This window comes from Saccostrea echinata, unplaced genomic scaffold (assembly GCF_033153115.1).
Source record: "Saccostrea echinata isolate AGI-Se365-2 ecotype Australia unplaced genomic scaffold, CSIRO_AGI_Sech_v1 ptg000036l, whole genome shotgun sequence".
Lineage (NCBI taxonomy): Eukaryota > Metazoa > Mollusca > Bivalvia > Ostreida > Ostreidae > Saccostrea > Saccostrea echinata.
In genome coordinates this window covers 2,328,524-2,350,600 of record NW_026889785.1, presented here as the reverse complement: position 1 = coordinate 2,350,600, position 22,077 = coordinate 2,328,524, and the positions used below count along the sequence as shown (strand labels likewise).

The following is a 22,077-nucleotide window of genomic DNA, read 5'->3' as shown; positions in this document are numbered from 1 at the left end:
CCCTTTCCCTGTATAGGGGAGATATTGTTTTTATTGCTTCGTTAATTTTCTTCTGATGCATATACAAGATTTACTCTTTTAAGAATAAAGAAAAAGACATCGATGTGTCATACAAGACTACAATCAAGTTTAAGGATTTTCAGACGAAACGATTGGATATGACAAAGCAAATTCATACAATTGTGGTCCCCCGATTTCGGTGTACTTGTGGCTAGAATGCAATTATTAATGAAATTTAGTAACTGTCTTGTTTGTCTGAGCAACATATAAAAAACCCATAAATTATTGAATTAAGAGCCACTCTCTATAAGCACCAAAATTTGATGGAAAGCGATAGTCATCAATTTTAATAAAACTATGGTAAATAAATATATACTACAAGCTCAGTACACTGGTATATACAAAATGATTGGATATTGCTGTTTCCATGGAAACCAACAAGTCATATTTATGTCACATTCACTATATTTTCTTTATAACATACGTGGATGAAACTCATAAACGCATCGACACAATTCAACAAGACTTACCCTGTATAAAGTTTTTAGTTTTACCAGTTGATCTTCCAAAAATTGGAGTTGTGTTATTTTAAATAAAGAAAATATAGCCTGGTTAAAATTCTGTATTCCAAGGGAAAAATGTTAAATTTTATCAAGAGTTATTTCCCCTCATGTAACTCTTTTATGCTTCCTGTGAAAAAGTGGAATGTTTTTGGAAGCAGAAGACAAACAGAATGGTTTGCAGCTTCATTTTTACTACAGATTCCACTTGCTCAAAAGATGTAATTAATTTGAATTCTATAGATAGGAATAATAGGGACATAACACTAACAGAATGTGGTATTTTGCTGGAAACTTTTGAGAATATGTAAATTTGTTCCACACATTTTACTCTGCCGTTGAAATGAAACAGTGACTTCAAGTGATGTACGAAGAAGAAAAACGTGTCAAGTGCCATTTCTTATAAATTATCATGAATCCCATGTATTATCATCATTCAATAAGAAGCAGAAATCCAGCAGACCGACCTCAGTCAATGATGTACTCAAAAATACACAGAGGATTTGGGCTTATTGTTCCTATCAGAACCCCCAGGGTATGGAAATTATTGAATATTTATTATTTTAAAGTATGCATTTCTGTCTCTGATCAGTATTCTTATTAGGATTTAATTAACATAAATGTATCGATAAATTTTAACTGAAAATTTTATATTTAAAAATTGGGCCATGTGGGTATTTATTTTTAACAAGCATATACTAGGAAAATAAGATTTGTATGAATGAGATATCTTTTAATAATCTGCTCAAATACACTTAATTAAAATTTGAACTTTTAGCTATGTGCACTAGCTGTCTGCTGAAGTTGAATGCTCATGGAAACAATTGAAGAGGAAGAAAAAGTGACAATCTAAAACAATGATCAGGTTTGTAACTTATTATTCATTTATTATGACATTTATAGTTTAACTTGTCATTAGAATTTTCATAATAACAAACATCTGAATGTATGTTTGAAATTAGAAAGAAATAAATTGTGATAAAATGAATAAAAATACAAGACACCATCTGACAATGATTACAAGGTGACATGCATTGATACATACTTAACTTTGGTCTATTGGAAATATAATAATCAAAAATATACTTACACTGTATTATTTAATTTATTTGAATGATCAAATATATATTAGCATTAGGACATGTGTATTTGTGTTCTATAAATTAATGTAGGCCTTAAAAATGTTTTCTTAAGTTCTAAGATATAAACATCTGTTAGTAACAGTAAATACAGCATTTTTGTCACATTATCTTTGATAGGGGTAGCTTAATGTGCTTAATTAATTTTTAGGCTCAGCCACACCTTAATGAACATGAAGAGCCACTTCATGTTTAAATACCACCCTTCTACAGCTGCTGTGGAGATGGTTACTGTGAAAGAAGAGTCATTTGAGGGGGTGAATAGAGTTGGGATTTTTTCAAAATATAAAACCTGCAAGAGTCCCAGAATGGCAAAGGACCATGTGATCGGACAGCAGCTACATTTAGTCAGCTATCAGAAGATACGTCATTCAAGGCCATGATGTTCTAGCAGCTCATTCAATAAAAGAGGTACCATATACATATCTACATTGAAGGACGAATGCCACACCAGAAATTTATTTAATAGATCTTTAAGACATCCCTTTTAAACTATGGTTTCAGCAATGAGAGACCAATATTAGCTCTTAATTATTTTATACGATTTTTTGGCCTTTTTTCAGAGAAAATAAAAAAAATGTTCTATTTGCAAACAAATGCTTTATGGTTTAAAATTTGCTGTTAATACTGGTAAGTGCAAAATATGAAGGTCTCATAAAAATGTAAAGAAAGGTTGAAAAGACATTTTAATTTTTTAAATAAAAATACATTTATGAAAATAAAACATTAATAATTTATGAATATTTTTTAAAACCTATGGTTCAAATCTTCATAAAACTAGTCACAACTAGGGAGAACATGTTAGTCAATTATATTTAAAAAAAAATCCTTATAAAATAATTTAACTTAATTGAATGCTGAAACCGTAACTTTGAAGAGATGTCTTAAAGATCTATGAAATAAAATTTTGGTGAGGCATTCCTCTTTAATTTTATTTTGCACCATTTACCAGCACTGGTGAAGTTTAAACAGGAATAAGAAATTCTATGTCAAATGAGATGTAAAATAACTACATGTAAAATACATGTAACTTCATTGAATGTTATTTTTAAATATTTAGTTATGATCAACTGGTCAAATGAAGATTTCCTGATAAGCAAAAAAGGTTATTATACATAAAACTATTTTTTTTAAAGATAATACATGACTTGGTTTAATTTTTGCATATTTCATTCTTTTTTCCAGGCAATTGAATAACCTCTGAAAACTGTAAAGTACAGAGTCAGTGTGGTTGTAGATGCATGTACAGAAAAAAAGAGAAAAATCTACTAGCGTGCAATAACTTCTCATTCTCCCTTTCTAGAATAAGAGCATGGAAAGCTTACAAAAATGGTCCAGGAAAACTAAAATATAAAAAATCTGAATGAAGAATAACACTAAACATTTCGAATAAATATTATAAAAGTACATGACATTGTGTACAGCTCAAAGACAACACATTTTCTTTGTTAAGAACAGAATTGGAAAATAGTCAAGCTGATTAAAAATATGCAAAAATTTTTAATATTTATTCTTTAATTGAAATATGTGAAACCAAAAGAGAAACTTTGAGAATGGAACTTAAACTAGACTTTTAGATAACTTGAGTTAATTGGGTGGCCAAATATTGCTGTTACTATTCTTATTATCCCATAGATAAAAAATGGTTAAGTTTAGGTCAGTTTTAACTTGATAATGTTGTCATAAGTAAATCTCTACAGCTCCCAATTAAATATGATAATGATCTAAATATATATTTTGCAGGAAAACTTATCTCTTCCCCAACTATACCAAAAGTGGATCCTTGTCAAATTCAAAGTGAAGTATCCCAGGGAGCATGTAAGACTGTTTTTCACAGTCTGCCACCAAACATTAAGAGAGAGGAAAACTTGTACCAATGATGGTTGCACCCTATTGTTCTTTAAATTTTCCATATAGATTTTCATGTACAGTCTCCTGTGTGATTGCACATGTAAGTGGGATGCAGTAATAGACTTCTCCTTTTACAGTTTTAATTCTGATGTAAAATCCTGTTTTTTAGAGTTCAATCAGTTATGGTACTAGTAATCGGCCATTCTCCTTGTAAACAGCTTGATGCCAAAATGTCTGTCAACATTGAATACAATATCAAATTGTTTTAACTGAATAAAAAACATATTTATCATATTTCCAAAACCAGATTTGTTCTATTTTTTTTTCAAAACAACCACTTCTGACAAGGATATTATAAGCTTCCTTTAATAAAAATGAAAGAGGAACAGAATGTTCACACATACACATGTACAGAAAGAGAAGTCTTCATAATGCTAAAATTTCCATACAGAAGAGTCTGTATTAAGTGTAAGCACTAACTAAAATGTTGGTGTTTCTGAGCTAGAAGTGACTAGTAAATGATCTATGCAGCCATGCATTAATAAAATACTGCTCATCATGCAGTTGTATTAATGTACGGATAGCACAAAACAGAACAAGATGTATTTCTGAAACACTGATGCCCCCATATGACAGTTTTTGGCGAAAGTTAAAGTTTCTCAAATGCAAGTCAGACTCCAAGGTCAAGGGATGAAAGACGTTCTTGCCTAAAGAAAGGACTTGTCTCAGTGAATTTACCTGTGAAATATGGAAGCCCAAGCACTAACCATTTAAAAGTTTTATGGCCAAGGTTAAAGTTTTTAAATGTTGGTCAAACTCCAAGGTCAAAAGGTCAAATTATCGATATCAAGGGGAAGGCCTTGTAATAAGAAATACACATGTGAAATATTAAAACCCTAGCAACAACTGTTCAAAAGGTATGGCCAAGTTTAAAGGTTATCAAAAGTAGGTCAACCTCCAAGGTCAATATTGTTGGTATCCATGGGGAGGTCTTGTTACGTGGAATACACTTAAGAAACATGAAGGCCCTGCCCAAATGTTATTTCCAAGGTTAAAGTTTTTAAAGTGGGTCAAACTCCAAGGTCAAAGGGTCAAAATAATTTATATCTATGGAAAGGTCTTGTCACAATGAATATACATGAAGTATGAACGCCCCATCTCCAACTGTTCAAAAATTATGGACAAGGTTAATTTCAAAATTAGGTCAAACTCCAAGGTCACGATGTCAAATATGTTGGTACCCAAAGAAAGGTCTTACCAGAGGAAATACACATGTGGAGTATGAAAGCCATAGCTCCAACAATCAAAATTTATGGGCAAATAGGACAATGTTTAAAGTTTTTGCAGGCATACACACAGACAGACTGGCGGACGGGGAAAAAACTACATGTATATACCCCCAAATCTCGATAACGGGGGCACAAAAACATATTAATAAACATAATAAAATTTTCATACCAAAGAAAAAAATATAAACACACTCATATAGATCTAATTTTGGTTTCTTGCTGTCAAATGAAAAAACATGCTCTTTAATCCCTTGTCTAAACAGCTGTTGGAAGACTTGTTGCTAAGGAAAATTCAACATGGCTATTTCCATAGCAACCACTCGAATTTTTCAGAATAAACTATGATATATTCCTCTTCTAAACATTATTTCATATGATGAATAAATGTGATATTGATTGAATTATTTTACCATGATTCACCCTCTGTCTGATCTTAAAGAGACCAGTATTCTAACTATAACTCATACGTATAGAACATTATATAGCATATTATATATTATAAGATGAAAGTTTGAAAGGTTGCCATGGCAACCATGCATTTAACGATGAACACATTAACATACATGTATTAAGAATTTCTTATGAAATTATCAGTTTAATTGATGTTGAGCTGACTGACTTTTTTTTGTTATGAAGTGAGGCACAATGTGAAGATCCCATGTCTGTATTTACAATAAAAGCATTGTAAATGAACATAGTTGCCATGACAACTAGTAAAATTTATTTAAAAATTAAAATTCTGGACTAATATTTGTAAGATTGTTCCATATTTTAGTTTTTCCAGCATTTTTTAATCCAAAAAAATTATATAAACTTAAATAAATCTGTCTTGGAATATTTTTGATGTTGCCATGGCAACAATTTTGAAAGTCATTTTTTTTTGCCTTTAAGAAAAAACACAACTTTCATTTTTCAGTATTTTTTCCCTCAATGTCAAATTCACATTATACTCAATTGAGATGGAAATCTGTCGCTGCATTTTTCTTAAATAAATGCTCAAAAATGTATTAAAAAAGCATTTTTCCAATATTAATGAATTTAGCACAATATTGATATTTTTGTGATTAAATAAAATGCAAAGATGATAGTCAGATATTAATTATTTGCATCATTTTTGTTGCTTTCAGTCTAGTTCTGAAGCAGATATATTTATTTCTTATTTAACTATATTGGTGTTTTAATTTTATTAGTTTAAAAAATGTCAAAAACAGTGCCGTGAAAGGCACTTAGGAGGCCATATTTAGTGATATGTGGTTACCATGGTAACGGCCCTTCCAAAAAATTTTTTTTTGCTAAATTTCAAGAATGGGTGTTGTATAAGTATCGATTATAAAATTTGAGCAAAATTTGTAACATCACCTTTCCACCGATTATTCAGATATTTTGGTGCTTATAGAGAGTGGCTCTTAATAACAGCTATGGAAAGATTAAAGCTTCTCATAACTGCATCATTCTTAAAGATCAAAGTCGTGAGGTCAAATATCAAAATACAATCCAAGAGATCTTATCACATGCAATGCACATATGAAAAAAAAATTGTGAAAGCCTCATCTCTTCTGGCGTAAAAGTTATGGCCAAAGTTAAAATTTTTAATGAATTGGTCAAAATTCTAGGTCAGGGTTATGAGATCAAAGCAAGAGGTCCAGGGGCCACATCGCTCACCTGGGCACTCTGGCTAGGGAAAAGCAGAAATCAGTTCAGTCTTGAAAAGTTTAAATATAAAAGTGGTTGGGGGGGGGGTTGATTTGAACTAACTTGAATCTATACTTCATAGGAATGCTTTTGAATTAATATGACAAGTAATGGCTTTGCTGTTCTTAGGAAGAAAATTTTTATTGATAAATCCTTTGTATTCCTTTGTATAACCATTATCCCCTGCTATGGCCCCTCTATTCTCCTGGGGGTCATGATTTGAACAAATTTGAATCTGCATTACCTGAGGATTCCATTCAAATATGACCAATCATGGCTTTGCTGTTCTTGAGAAGAAGATTTTTAAAGATTTTTCTTATATATTCCAATATAAAACTTTGATCCCGCATTGTGGCCCCACCCTACCCCGGGATCATGATTTTAACACATTTGAATCTACACGACCTGAGGATGCTTCCATATAAATATGACCAATCATGGCTTTGCTGTTCTTGAGAAGAAGATTTTTAAAGAATTTTCATATATATTTCTATTTAAAACTTTGATCGCCCATTGTGGCCCCACCCTACCCCCGGGGGTATTGATTTGAACAAACTTGAATCTTCACTACTTGAGGATGCTTCCACATAATTTTCATATTTCCAAGCACAGTGGTTCTTGAGAAGAAGATTTTTAAATGATGCCATTAATTTTTCACGAATTCATTGTTATCTCCCCTTGGAAGAAGGCGTGGCCCTTCACTTGAACAAACTTGAATCCCCTTTACCCAAGGATACTTTGTGGCAAGTTTGGTTGAAATTGGCCCCGTGGTTCTTGAGAAGAAGATGAAAATGTGAAAGGCTTACGACAACGACGACAGCCAACGGACAATTTTCAATCAGAAAAGCTTACTTGAGGCTTCGGCTCAAGTGAGCTAATGATGTACCTTTCTGAAAGGTGTTGTCATAGGTAATGTACATGAAAATATATGACAGGTCCACCTTCTCTCATCCAAAAGGTATTACCAATGTAAAATTAATTTGAAAAAGATTTGGATAAAGGACAAGGTATGGTAAGGGTCGATTCTGGCCCCTTATTTGATGTAAAAATTAGAACACAGTTTATATTGTGATTAAGAACATAAAATGATGCTTGTTTCAAAACCAGCACTAATTTTGATTCAAAGCTTATACGTAGGCCACAAGAGGGTGCAGAAGTAGGATATTTTCCCGATTTTCCTCAAATCTGGTGGAATTTTCTCAAATTTGAGATACTTTTCACTTCGAGAAACATAGAGCACAAGCTTGCCTATCTGAGACTTTTATACACAACATGCATCTGATACTAGTGTATGAAATATATAAATTTGCTAGATAGGCAAGCTTGTGCTCTATGTCTTCTTGAACAAAATGTGCTGTAAAGTCGATGAAAATTATCATAAAATGAGAAAATTCGGAAATTGACATATTTTCTGACGTTCCTGTGACCTCTGTGTATCCCATAACGTAGAACCAATACCCTTTTTTGTGGCAGGGGTGACAACAGGTTTTTATTGAAAAACTGTTGAACCATTCTTAAAGACACCCCCAAACCAGGGGCCAAAAAGGGGTCTTAGCCCATCTTGTCCTTTAAAGTCAAGGTCACGAGGTCAAAAAAAACCAGTGTACATTCGAAAAACCCTTGAAACAGGTAAGGCACATTTTAAATGTAAATGACCTATCTTCTCTCAATCAAAAGTTATCAGCAATGTTATTTTTTTAAAACTAAGTATTTACACACTATTGTCTACGGATTTTCTCGTTATTTCCCGATCATGACAAGCGCTAGCAGCACACGGCGGGTGTGTCCGGTCGGCAAGGGATGCTTACTCCTACATGGCACCTGAACCTACCTCTGATGTCTTAGAGGTCCGTGTTTGCTCTGCTCCTGATTTGTATTGTTTAAACGGGCTATTCGGCTTAAATACTGTTCGTTATTTCCATATATTTCACGTTAAGGTCTTGGTGTCAAAAGTCATAATACATTTGGAAACACTTGTCATGGGTAAAGCACGCTCCTTCAAAGGTTTGCAGCAATGATAAAACTTATAAAAATTAGGTCAAAGGTGTAGGTCACGGTGTCGAATATCATAGTACGCTAAGAAACTTTTTAACACAGATAATGTACTTGTCAAATATGAACACCCTGTCTCTCATTCAAAATTTTCGTCGATGTTAAGATTTTTGAAAATTAGGTCAAACTTCTGGGTTAAGATCACAGGGCCAATACATAGTTCCTTTGGAAAGATCTTGTCGCAGGTAATGTACAAGCGAAATATGAAAGCCCTTTCTCTTCAAATTCAAAAGTTAGGACCAAGGTAAAAGTTTTTATGACAAACAGACAGACTTACAGATAAATGAGACTTGATGTCTCCTCGCTTTCGCGAAAGCGGGGGTCAAAAAATGCACTCCTGAAGGCAGGTTTAATCAAACATTACCATTTCAAAGGTTAATCTCAACTTCCTATTTTTTTTTTAAATAAATACTGTGTACACATGAAATTTATTTATTTTTTTAAATAAATCATTATCCAGTCGAGAAATTATTTAGATTCTCGCACACTTTTCGACTTATTAGGGTTAGTCTCACACCTACGCGAGTGTTTAAAGTTATTCCTTGTGCATTATAAGATTAGTGAGTGTTTGTCTCGCACCCAGTGAACTATAATAAGATATAGAGTAAAAAATTTTTACAAAGTATATATTAAAAATCATTGGACTACACTTTTTATTCGCGAGAATTTTATATACACGTAATTGTGGGAGACAGTCTGCTCGCGAAAATTTCGTTCTTTATTGGTATAGATTATAGACAACAATGTCAAGAATTCGTTAAATTTTGTCCCGCGCTAATAAAGCCCAAATACCCATCCCGCGAAAATGTGTCGCAAAAATTTGATGAACTGAAGTATATTTTCTTCAAGCACGCCAGTGCAGCTTCATTAGATTTTTTCACCGCGCCGTGCAGCATCAGACGATTAGAATTTTTTGGCATCAATACTTGATCGTATATTTAAAAGCGAGTTGTATATTTATTACGCGATGTTAATTCTTTCATACATGAATATTTATAAGTTTTGACAGGAACGTGTTTGTTTTCATTCCTCTTTGCCCAGTACATGTAATTATTTATCACAATCCTTCGTTTAAGATTACAAACGTACGATTTTCAACATTGTATATACAATCATTCCCCATGATAAATTACAGTCAAAGCTTTTTGACATCATAGACAGCTGTTTTTTCAATAAAAATGGAACTCGTAGATTTACTTACAATCAATTTGAAATTCTTTCAAAACCCTACTCCTCCTACAGTTTTAGTCCGATTTCAATAATAACTTGATACACACACGTAGACTACACTAAGGTACAAAATTCATTTATGTTTGATTTTGATGAACGGTGTTACCATGCTTACTGAAAATAGAAATAGCTTTGAAATTATTTCAAAATGAAAAACAGAAATTTCTGTGAAATTTTTCAAAATGCTGCTCCTTCTACTCTTTTTACCCAGTTGCAATTAAATTTACTAAGAAAGATACTAAACCGAGGATCATTATTATATAAATAGTGCACGTTTTTGAGGGTAACAGTTGAAATTGACACCCCAAGGAAAACCATTGTCAACCGACGCGTCAGCGGAGGTTGACAATGGTTTTCCGAGGGGTGTCAATTTCAACTGTTATCCTAAAAAAAAACGTGCACTATTTATTTTATTATACTGAATGTCTTATTGATTTCGAATGTCATAAAAAAAATTCGGAGATCGTCGTTAAGTTCACGCTTAGAAAGCTTTCAAACTCCCCGCTTCTATTTTTCTCAATAAGAAAGCTTCGGAAAAGATTTACCAACCTCTCTATCGTTTGTTTGCTACTCAAAAAGTCCTTTATCATCTAAAGGATGTTTCGTCTGTCGTTTGTTGTTTTCAAGTAAGCTACATCGGACGCAAGCTTTTATTGACGTCGTTTATTCGGCTTCTTTCAAACGCACAACCGACGTTTTGAGAATTCTACGGTGAACCGTACGCGCATGATTTGAACGCATGTGATATTTTCGTAATGTTACCCGTTTTCAAGTGTGTTGCTAACGCTGAGGGTAACATTACGGATTGTTAAATGCGTCTAAACCAATCAGATTTTAGTATTTAACATGAAAGTATAATAATCTGTCATACTCCCCGCTTGAAAAGCGGGGGCGTATAATGATGGGGGTGTCTGTCTGTCCGTCCGTCCGCCCGAGTGTCTGTATGTCCGTCTGTCCTTAATTCCTCTTTCACTACTGAATAAAATTTAATGAGACTTGAACAAAATCTTTGTTACATAGTGCCATTGTGCACCTCTTATTTTACTTTTTGATAAGACACATATTTCGGGTTTCCAATAGCAAAACAGGCACTGTCATTCTTTCAACGATATTGAGGGGTACCCATCTCATATCCGCAACTCCTCCTATACCACTGAATAAAATCTCATGATACTTTTACAAAATATTTACTTTAAGCCATTGTGCACTTCCTATTTTATATTTTGATGGGACACTTACTGTGGGTCTCCCATAGCAAAACAGGGAGGCCGGGGTATCATTTTGTGAGCTCAGTGCTCATGGTACCTCTAGTTTATTGCTGTTGCCATAGTTTTAAGTCAAACTTCTGCCTTACAGTTACAGAGACGTCTGGTAAACATAGGTATTTTAGTAAATGAAGATTAAAATTTATTCACCGCATCAAGTTTTGGCAACAGGTCTTACAGTCAATTACATATGGACCCAAAATAATAATTTTTTTGCAAAGTATAATAGGTGATAGAAACAGGATAGTCAAATTTTGTCATTTGAGGAATCTTGTTCCCCAGGATGTGTCATTGAAAAGTTAGTCAAAAAAGTTTAAAGCTCACGTCAGTTTTTTCTTTCTGATTGAGGTTTACCCTTCGTCTTTGGGCGTGATTGACATAATCTTTTTAGCTCACCTGAGCCGAAGGCTCAAGTGAGCTTCTCTGATCAAAATTTGTCCGTTGTCTGTCGTCAGCGTTGTAAACTTTTCACAATTTCATCTTCTTCTCCAGAACTACTGGGCCAATTTCAACCAAACTTGGCACAGAGTATCCTTGGGTGAATGGGATTCAAGTTTGTTCAAATGAAGGGCCACGCCTTCTTCCAAGAGGAGATAATTATGAATTCATGAAAAATTAATGCCATCATTTAAAAATCTTCTTCTCAAGAACCACTGTGCTTGAAAATATGAAACTTATATGGAAGCATCCTCAGGTAGTGTAGATTCAAGTTTGTTCAAATCATGACCCCCGGGGGTAGGGTGGGGCCACAATGAGCGATCAAAGTTTTACATAGGAATATATAGGAAAATTCTTTAAAAATCTTCTTCTCAAGAACAGCAAAGCCATGATTGGTCATATTTATATGGAAGTATCCTCAGGTAGTGAAGATTCAAGTTTGTTCAAATCATGACCCCCAGGGGTAGGGTGGGGCCACAATGGATGATCAAAGTTTTAAATAGGAATATACAGGAAAACTCTGAGGAACAGCAAAGCAATAATAAGTCATATTTAAATGCAAGCATCCTCAGGTAATGTAGATTCAAATTTTGTTCCAATCATAACCCCCCAGGAGAATAGAGGGGCCATAACAGGGGAACATAGTTATACAAAGGAATACAAATGATATATCAATAAGAATTGTCTTCCTAAAAACAGCATTAGTTGTCATATTAATTCAAAAGCATCCCTTTGAAGTATAGATTCAAGTTCAAATTACCCCCCTCCCCCCTTGAACCACTTTTATATCAAAACTTTTCAAGACTGAACTGATTTCTGCTTTTTCCTAGCCAGAGTGCTCAGGTGAGCGATGTGGCCCCTGGGCCTCTTGTCTATATTCTTTTCTTTATTATTCCTTAACATTAGATTAAAAGAACGTCAGAAGACATTAATAATGATAATAAATAAAATGACATTTGTACGTTTAGGCCAGGTAAAATTAATCTTTAGATTCTCATCCCCGCCCGCCCCTCTCAAAGTGCCCCGCCCCGTCGTTTTTTATTTTGCTTTTTAGGTGCCAAACATATTATTTTCATGTATTTTTATTCAGCAAGAATCTGGGTCAAAATTTAAGAGTTATCTCCCGTCTGTATTAAAAGTCGCGTGGCGCTATTTATAGCAAAAAAACTATGTGAAGAATGGAGAAAAATCGGCAATAAAAGCAGTTTAAATATGCAAGGAAAAGATATTTTGTCAGTAAAGAGAAGGCAGAAAAGCAAAAATAACATATAAACACATCTAGATACCATCACTGGCATGGGCAAGTTTTTAAAGAGATTTTAACCAAGTAAAAACAGACGAAGAAAATACACATGGTCAAGTTTAAAATAACGATCTCTAGTTGTATGTGATTTTGCATTAAAAAAAATAAAACATCGTTCAAAGACTTTAGAGAATAATAGTGCTAAGGAAATGTTAAATCTTAAAACTGTTCAGGCCTAGGCTTTTCAGTAGAATACTTTACAGATTTACACAATCCTGTTTTGCAAATATGATATATTTTAATGTCGAACATGTCAAGTCTCAAGAATGATTGAATGTATGAGGACAATGGAAATCTGTGATATCTGTATATCACACAGAACAGAAGGAGTTGTTGGTAAAACTATAAGGTATATGGGGAAAGGCCGATGAGAAAACATACGTATGCAATTTATTAGGATCAGCACCTCATTTTGTTTGGCGTGTGCCGTATCCAGGTATCTGTGTACTTGATAATTTGTTAATAAAACTATAAATATTTTAATTTTCTATAACAAGAATCTTCTGTAGATATTTAAAAGAATATGGTAACAATAAATAAATCTATTCATATTGGCATTAACATAATGTAAAAATTACGTGTACGAATGTTTTGTTGATACTTTAAAAAATAAAATCCGCCCACCCGCCCCCCTTTTTTAGCAAATTAGGATGAGAATCTAAATTTTAAATTTATGAGGCCTTATAATCAAATATATATTTTTTCCACTGAAGATCTTTTACAAAATGACAAACAGAACTGACTGACATATCTTCTCATGCAAACAAATTCATTTCTCACAAACTTATGATAGAACACGTTATAATGACTTCTCACAGAGATACAGATGTGGCGTGATACAATTCCCATCAATCCACCTTTCTCTTGGAAACAGGATTAGAAGACAGTGTTCTGTGTTTCCCGCGTTGTTTGGTTCCTCGTCCTTCCAGTAAGTAAAGTCCAGACCGTTCCTGCTCCCGCTCCAGAAAAACGAGCCTTCACTGTCAACGTCAGATCCCCCAGTCCAAATACCACATTCCCAATATCTTTTCAAACATTGTGCTACAAACAAAAGAAAGGGACATGGGTTATTTTGTTGGATGAAATGGCCATATCAAACTCTAAAGAACAACGCAATAGAGCCAGATCAATGGTAGGCCATGACTGGTGCACAACAAAGACGGGGATGATGTCGTGATCGTGATGGATGCCTGCTTACAGGAATTATGCCCTGTTCACACGGAGAGTTTAATTCGCAGTAAATTAATGCGAAGTAAAATGATGCGAATTAAACTAATGCGAATTAAATTGCGTTCACACGACAGCTATTAAATGCGAAGTAAACTAATGCGAATTATAATTTTATTTTTACAACAAGTCTATTCAGTGAGGCTATTATGACGTCATTTACAAATCACGTCATATTGTGCAGAGCAGATATACATTTGACGTAATGTCATAGTGTCTGTACACATTTTAGTGATTAGCACAATTTTCCTTTGTTTTCCACTCAAAATTGGCACAAGTACCTATATTTGACCATTGACATGTGGTCTGTGACTTAATTCTGCCCTTACGCATGCGTCAAAATTTAATTCGAATTAGCTTCGCTTAGCGTTCACACGGAGCTAATGCGAAGTAATTTAATGCGCAGTAAACTAATTCGAATTAAACTAATTCGCATTAAATTCTCCGTGTGAACGCGGATCAAATTTAATCCGCAGTAACTTACGTTTAATTCGAATTAAACTCTCCGTGTGAACAGGGCATTAAACTCTATGAAAGACACAGGCAGTTTTAGCTAGAAACTCTAAAGCAAAATGATAATAGTGACAAAATTTATTCACACTTAAAAATATTAACAAAGCCAGTAACCTCCGGCTATAACTACCATGAATCAGCATGCACACAATGTGCTTTGTTCTGCTTTTCATCATTGGCTGCTAAAAAATACCACAGTCAAACACATACCGATAACAATGTGAAAAATATCATGTAGTCAAATTTAACATTCTATCATTCAAAATATCACATTGTCATTAATATTATACTTGTGTGAAAATTATACTGTATTCAAACATTATAATCATGTTCAGATATATTCTACCATTATCAAACATTATCATGCCATTGTCAAACATACACCTTGCATTGTTAATATATACCATGGTCAGATTATAACATACCTGGTGCTATGTTGTCATTAATCCAATCATTCTCTTCCTTAGATTCGATCTCCACTAAATAAGCTCCCTGGCCTTGACATTGTAACTGAAATATCAAGGTTTTGATTATTTGAAATCACCAACGAAAAAAATTAAAAATAGCAAAGTAGGAATTGTGGTAAGTCCGATTCCAGAGGTCCGTGTTTTATGCTTTATTTTCTCCAAGGAATTGTATGGTTTATAGATTTTTTTTTTTAGATCGATCACTGTTCGTTATCTTCATTCAGTGAAAGGTTGAAATAAACCAACAAATTAATTTTTCATTAGATAAATAAAGAAAAAGTAAAAAAAAAAACAAGAGGCCCAGGGGCCACATCGCTCACCTGAGCACTGTGGCTAGGAAAAGAAGAAAAATCAGTTTAGTATTGAAAAGCTTAAATGCATAAGTGGTCCCAACCTACCCCTAAAAGGGAGTGGGGGGTATGATTTGAACAAAGTTAAATCTACACTAACTAAGGATGCTTACATGATTTTTTGACTAACTGTGACTTTTTTCTCTACAAGTTTGAACTTTCATTGTGGCCCCTGGAGGTCATGATTTGAACAAACTTGAATCTACACCACCTGAGGATGCTTCCATATAAATATTACCAATCATAGCTTTGCTGTTCTTGAGAAGAAGATTTTTGAAGATTTTTCCTATATATTCCTATGTAAAACTTTGATCGTCAATTGTGGCCCCACCCTACCCCCGGGGGTCATGATTTGAACAAACTTGAATCTACACCACCTAAGGGTGCTTCCAAATAAATATGACCAATCATAAGTTTGCTGTTCTTGAGAAGAAGATTTTTCCTATATACTCCTATGTTAAACTTTAGTCTTCCATTGTGGCCCCACCCTACCCCCGGGGGTCATGATTTGAACAAACTTGAACCCACATCACCTGAGGATACTTCCATATAAATATTACCAATCATAGCTTTGCTGTTCTCGAGAAGAAGATTTTTGAAGATTTTTCCTATATACTCCTATGTTAAACTTTAATCTTCCATTGTGGCCCCACCCTACCCCCAGGAATCATGATTTGAACAAACTTGAACCCACATCACCTAAGGATGCTTCCATATAAATATTACCAATCATAGCTTTGCTGTTCTTGAGAAGAAGATTTTTGAAGATTTTTCCTTTATACACCTATGTTAAACTTTGATCATCCATTGTGGCCCCACCCTACCCCCGGGGGTCATGATTTGAACAAACTTGAATCTACACCACCTGAGGATGCTTCCATATAAATATGACCAATCATAGCTTTGCTGTTCTTGAGAAGAAGATTTTTGAAGATTTTTCCTATTATTCCTGTGTAAAACTTTGATCGTCCATTGTGGCCCCACCCTACCCCCGGGGGTCATGATTTGAACAAACTTGAATCTACACCACCTGAGGATGCTTCCATATAAATATTACCAATCATAGCTTTGCTGTTCTTGAGAAGAAGATTTCTGAAGATTTTTCCTATATATCCCTATGTAAAACTTTGATCGTCCATTGTGGCCCCATCCTACCCCCCTGGGTCATGATTTGAACAAACTTGAATCTACACTACCTGACAATAATTCCACATGAGTTTCATCTTTCCTGGCCCATTGGTTCTTGAGAAGATTTTTCAATAATGCCATTAATTTTTTGCCATTTCGTAATTATCTCCCCTTGGAGGAGGGCTTGGCCCTTCATTTGAACAAACTTGAATCCCCTTCACCCAAGGATACTTTGTGCCAAGTTTGATTGAAATTGGCCCAGTAGTTCTGGAGAAGATGAAAAGGTGAAAAGTTTACGACAACAACAACGACGACGCCAACGACGCCGACGACAGACAACGGACAAATTTCAATTAGAAAAGCTCACTTGAGCCTTCGGCTCAGGTGAGCTAAAAAAACAGAATCATTGAAATTGTAAATGATGATCATTTTAGAAATGATTTAGCTATAAATATTTTTGTAGCCGATTATTCTATTGCATTATTCGAACGATAGTCGAATATTCGGAACATTTTCTGAAAATGAATTTTGTTTTTGGTTGGCAAAGACTACGCAAGAGTTTTCCTTCTTGAGATAATTCACTGATACATGATATTTATAACCGCATGTGAGTTAAGGCTAGGTATAGGCGTTTCTATGCAAATGAGCTAATAAAATGCATGAGAGGTATATTTATTATTCAGAGAAAATTTTGATTTATTTTCTTATGCATACTTGGTACCCACGATATGTTAAATAGCCAGTACACATTATGACGTCATTATGACATCATTGTTCTTACCTACTGGAGGCAATAAAACACATCAACAAAACAGCTTCGGCGCAAGGGATTACCCTATTTAATTTTACATAAGAATTGTATAATGCTAAGAAGAATATTCTATAGATTAATAAAACTGCTGCACAAATCCTAGGCATTTTCTCATTTGATCGGAATTTGAGGAAACTTATACCGGACTGTACATTTTTACCCTGATTCAACTTAAAACTTTACAAATAGAAATTATACAACTGAGCTGTTGATATTTGTGCAGCAATACCAGGATTGTTTGGAATATTTTGTTTCTAAATATGACTTGTTTCAGTTAAATAAAATAGAGCATGCCCTTGCGCCGGAGCATTTTTGTTGACAAACGTGAAGATGAAAAAATTTAATCTCATTTATATCAAAATTTTCCTCGATATTTCGTCTAACATTAAAATATACTTTATGTAAAATCTGTAGAATTTGCGAGAAAATCTCAAAGATTGAAATTATTTGCTTGTGAAATATTAGACACACACTTAAGCGGGCAAAAAGAGTCATTTTCTCATACTATAACACTATTTTTTCGATATGAGTGGGTCTTTGCTCCACCTTTTTGAAAGATAATCCTCAAAGTTTGCATAAAAATATACATTTTTTGGTTACCAAAAAATATGGAGCAATGACCCACTACACCTTAAAAATATACTTTTATGACATAACATTCGCATCTTTTCGAGAAAAACTTAAGTCCATTAAGTCAAGGGGCATATCACAAACATAATTTAAATGCCATTTGTGTAGTTTAGTGGTTAGCGTGCAAGTCTCGAAAGAAAATGATACTCAGGATTTTTATTGCTAGGGTCCGAACCCCACGAATACCACATTAATTTTTTTAGTAAAAGAATAGAGAAAAGTTTTATTATAATTTCCTAAATTTCAATACTGAGAACTTTACTAAATTCACAAACTGAACATGATTTTTATATATCTGAAGCTATAGGCTTTCTGCACGCTATGTTCGCCAATCTCCTTTATGTAAAATGTAACTTAAAATGGCTGTGTTAGACACAGATACTTGTGAAGTATTGTTCTCAGGCACCTGACGTGGATAGTTTGTTAATATGAAATACATTCAAAGCCGATAATTTCTCCAAATTGTGTGATTTTCCCGTGGGGTCAATCGCATTCATGAATTGATCTGTGAAGTCCGTTTAAGGTCAAGATCTAGTAAATAAAGAGTGCCTACAGATTTCTCAAATTTGAGAAACAACTTCCTTTATTTATCTTTTACAATTATAGCTAAATAAATTGAGGTGTATCGGGTCAAAATGTTTAGATAAACGCAATGAAAAAAACTTATTTTAAACTGCCCCTTTCAATGAAAAATGAAGAAAATCAGGTATAAAAATGGGAGTTTTCTCCATCTCAGACAAACAAAATATATCAATATTGCCTACAGTCTCTCAGGAAACGGTTTTTCATATCTTTTTGATCTCTTCTTTAAAATGATATTAAATTGAATATAGGTATCGGGGTTCCTTTAGAAATGATTTCAAATTGAATTCCATGGAAATGTGTCATTTTCTACTTAATTCTGTTATAGCCGTAAAATACGGGAAAAAATAAGATAAAATCAATTATGACGTCATAATGGATCTAGCAGCAAAAGACAGACTAAACTCATTTACTAGATCTTGACCTTAAGCCTTTAAAAATGTTTTTAAATATGATGACCGTCAAGCGAAAACCACCCTTATGTGCATTGTGACGTTATCGAGAAAACTAGCGCTAAAGTTGACGTCATAAATGATTGCCGTATTTTGCAAATAACGTGCAGCGTGAAGATGCATTATTAATTAAAGTCTTTCTTTATAAAGTAGATGCATAGACTAGACAACATACTGTCTGAGTAGTCATGAGTGACTTTAATTATTAAGGCCTACTGTTTAGTATTTAAAAAAAAAGTTTTTTTTTTTAACGATTAGTTTACAGCAAACTGAAGGTGAAAATCTTACGAAGTAGCAAATGCATGATCTTCGCCCTCGTTTACATTTTTAAGGAGCATTTTTTTTTACTTCTAAAACATGTTTATGGGGAAAAATCGCATATTATTCTGAGGCTTTGGCAGTAACAAAAAGAACATACTCATATTCAACATGACATTGTGTTAATTTAATCAAAGTATAAAGCTAAGGTGTTGGATTTAAATACAAAAGTGTGGAAATTCATTTGCGTAATAAACAGCATTATGTACCAAAAATGAAAAACAGGCTTGAAAGAATCGGGGGGGGGGGGGGTCACCGGAATGTAATTTATGTTATCAGTATATAATTTAATTTGGAAAATAAAGTTTTAATTTACAGTTGTATTCCCTCAGTATAATTTTGCCAGTTTATACTATAACAAATGAAAAAAAAAAATTGTTCGTTTTGTTTTGCTTTGTTATTGCTTGTCAAGAATCCCTGTTTTGTACTGGTTTACCGTTTTGCTTGTCAAGAATCCCCCCCCCCCCCCCAAAAAAAATTAAAAACTGAAAATTGCTTCCTACGTGCCTGAAATAGTCTACATGGATGTTAACATATACCGCTATTGAAGGAAAGTAACCTGCATTATAATTGTCTATTGGTACTTGGCAACGGGAAGCGTTCAGTATTCAACACTTCCTCCAAAGATTTTTAGGTATCTTTGTGTATTTTATTTTCATGTTTATCAATATTTAGAGGGGAAAATATAAACTGTTGATTTTTTAATTCTGTAAAATAGTTGTTAAAAATACAGTTTAAAACGAATTGATTTTTTAAAAAATTTTACTCAGTTCATACTCAAGGAATAATATTGCAACATTATGAATTATGAATCATTCGATCAGTTAATCGCAGACAAACAGAGCCTAATTGGAAAAAGATAATAAATTATCATGAAATTGAAATCATGTAGACACTAAATTGTATTGTATCCTAAATTTATTGAGATAATACTAGTAATACATAGCTTAGGGTGGCTTAAAGCAATTATAACTTTGATGAGGTCGTAGAAATAAAATTAATGAAATGCCTTTAATTCAAATAACACTTGAAACTGATGTAAATATTTAGCATGTGGCTAATAACTCTATTTAAGCTATTTTAATTTGTCATTTAATCGACCAATCAAACCACAATTGTACAATTTTATTAGAAACTTCTAGGAGTTTGTCGGCGTGCTTTGGGGGGTGGGGTGGGGGGTATTTTCCTCCTTCTACCTTGCAACCACAGCAAAATGAAGTTTAGTCTGAATTATGCCGAAAAATGTGGTCTCCCTCAGCCAGTAGGAAGTAGACATGCAGTGGGATTAACACCATTCAAGGTTGTTTGTACAACCGCTGCACCCCTTTCGACAGATTTGCGACAAGTGCATTATGCACTGGACTATTCTTATGCGCTTTTACTGTATGCCAAGTTGACCTACTGTGTTTTGCAGTACATATTTGGCCATGCATGGTACTTAATACATGTGACTCTCTCTCTCTCTCTCTCAAAAAAGGGATTGTTTCAATACTGCATTTTTGCACGAATCGTCTCATGTCACGGTCGATCCGCATTTTAGCTCTCTCCAGAATTAATATGAGAGGATCATACATTTTGGTCATTGTTTCCGATGATGTATGTCACGGAAAACTTCCTAGATTAGGCGAAATCGAGTGTTATTTAAAAGTGTAGTTGTGACAATGCTTCAGATGTCATTTCTTTAAAAATAAAAATGTATGTCACACCACAGGAGGGGTGCACGAAACGCGTGCTTTATGGTACCGTGCTCTATGGAGAAAGTAGCAGAAATCACACACTCCATGACTTGTCTCTAAATTTTACGTTTTAAAAACTTAATCCTATGCGGAAATATTCATCCTGATAAATATTTATTCATAAAAAAAATTTGGACCCCAACCTCACTGCAAATTCCGAATTCACTTCTGGTCATGCATTTTTATCTGCATAGCTGAAACAAATACATGTCAACATGTAGGTCAGGTTTTAATTGTGTCTTAATTTTAGCAAAATTGTCATCTATAATCAATCAATATTAAACACATCATCAAATAAGTAATTCTTCTATTCCTAAAAACAGGTATTTATTTATCATGGAGAATATAATGACTTGCTATCAGTCAAAAACATTACTTCGTAATGAAACTACCAACAAAAAGTTGGATGAAATTTCGTTCAAACTAAATAAGGTCGATCGTATAGATCGAAAGTTAAGCAGTGTTGAAAGTAGAATGGTTGCATTAGGAATACGAGTTGACGCAATTGAAAAGAAAAATGAAGAACTCGAGAAGAGTGTGTCGTTTGTATCTTCAAAATTTGACACTGACTCTAAAAAGATGGAAGGGTTTTACTTGAAATTAGAAAAAGATTTCATGATCAAGACAAAACTATACGAGAAATAAATGATCAGGTGAAAACAATGAAAAATGAAAAAGTTATTAATAACATAACAGGAGCGGAAAAAAACAATTATGACACTATCACGAGGACTTGAGAATCTGCGTAAGGACCGTGAAAAACTACAGGGGCAAATAACTGATCTGCAGTGTAGATCGATGAAAATGAACCTGGTCTTTACAGGTCTAGGAAAAGAATTTCCAAGAGAGGACACTGAATGGAAACTGAGACAATTTTTATCAATTGAACTTGAAATTGAAACACATATCAAATTTTCTAATGTACATCGCTTCGGGCGCTTTACTAGGGGCCGACCTAGACCAATAGTGGCTAGATTTGTACACCAAAAAGATGTAGACCTTGTGTTGGATAACGCATATCTTTTAAAAGGCAGCCTTTATGGA

The 22,077-nt window shown here is 33.9% G+C and overlaps 1 pseudogene; it reads right to left on the bottom strand.

Annotated features, from left to right (window-relative positions):
- Window positions 1-19,169, bottom strand: part of LOC133199774 (uncharacterized) — a 32,230-nt pseudogene extending 13,061 nt beyond the window's left edge.
- Between the last annotated feature and the right edge of the window lie 2,908 nt (window positions 19,170-22,077).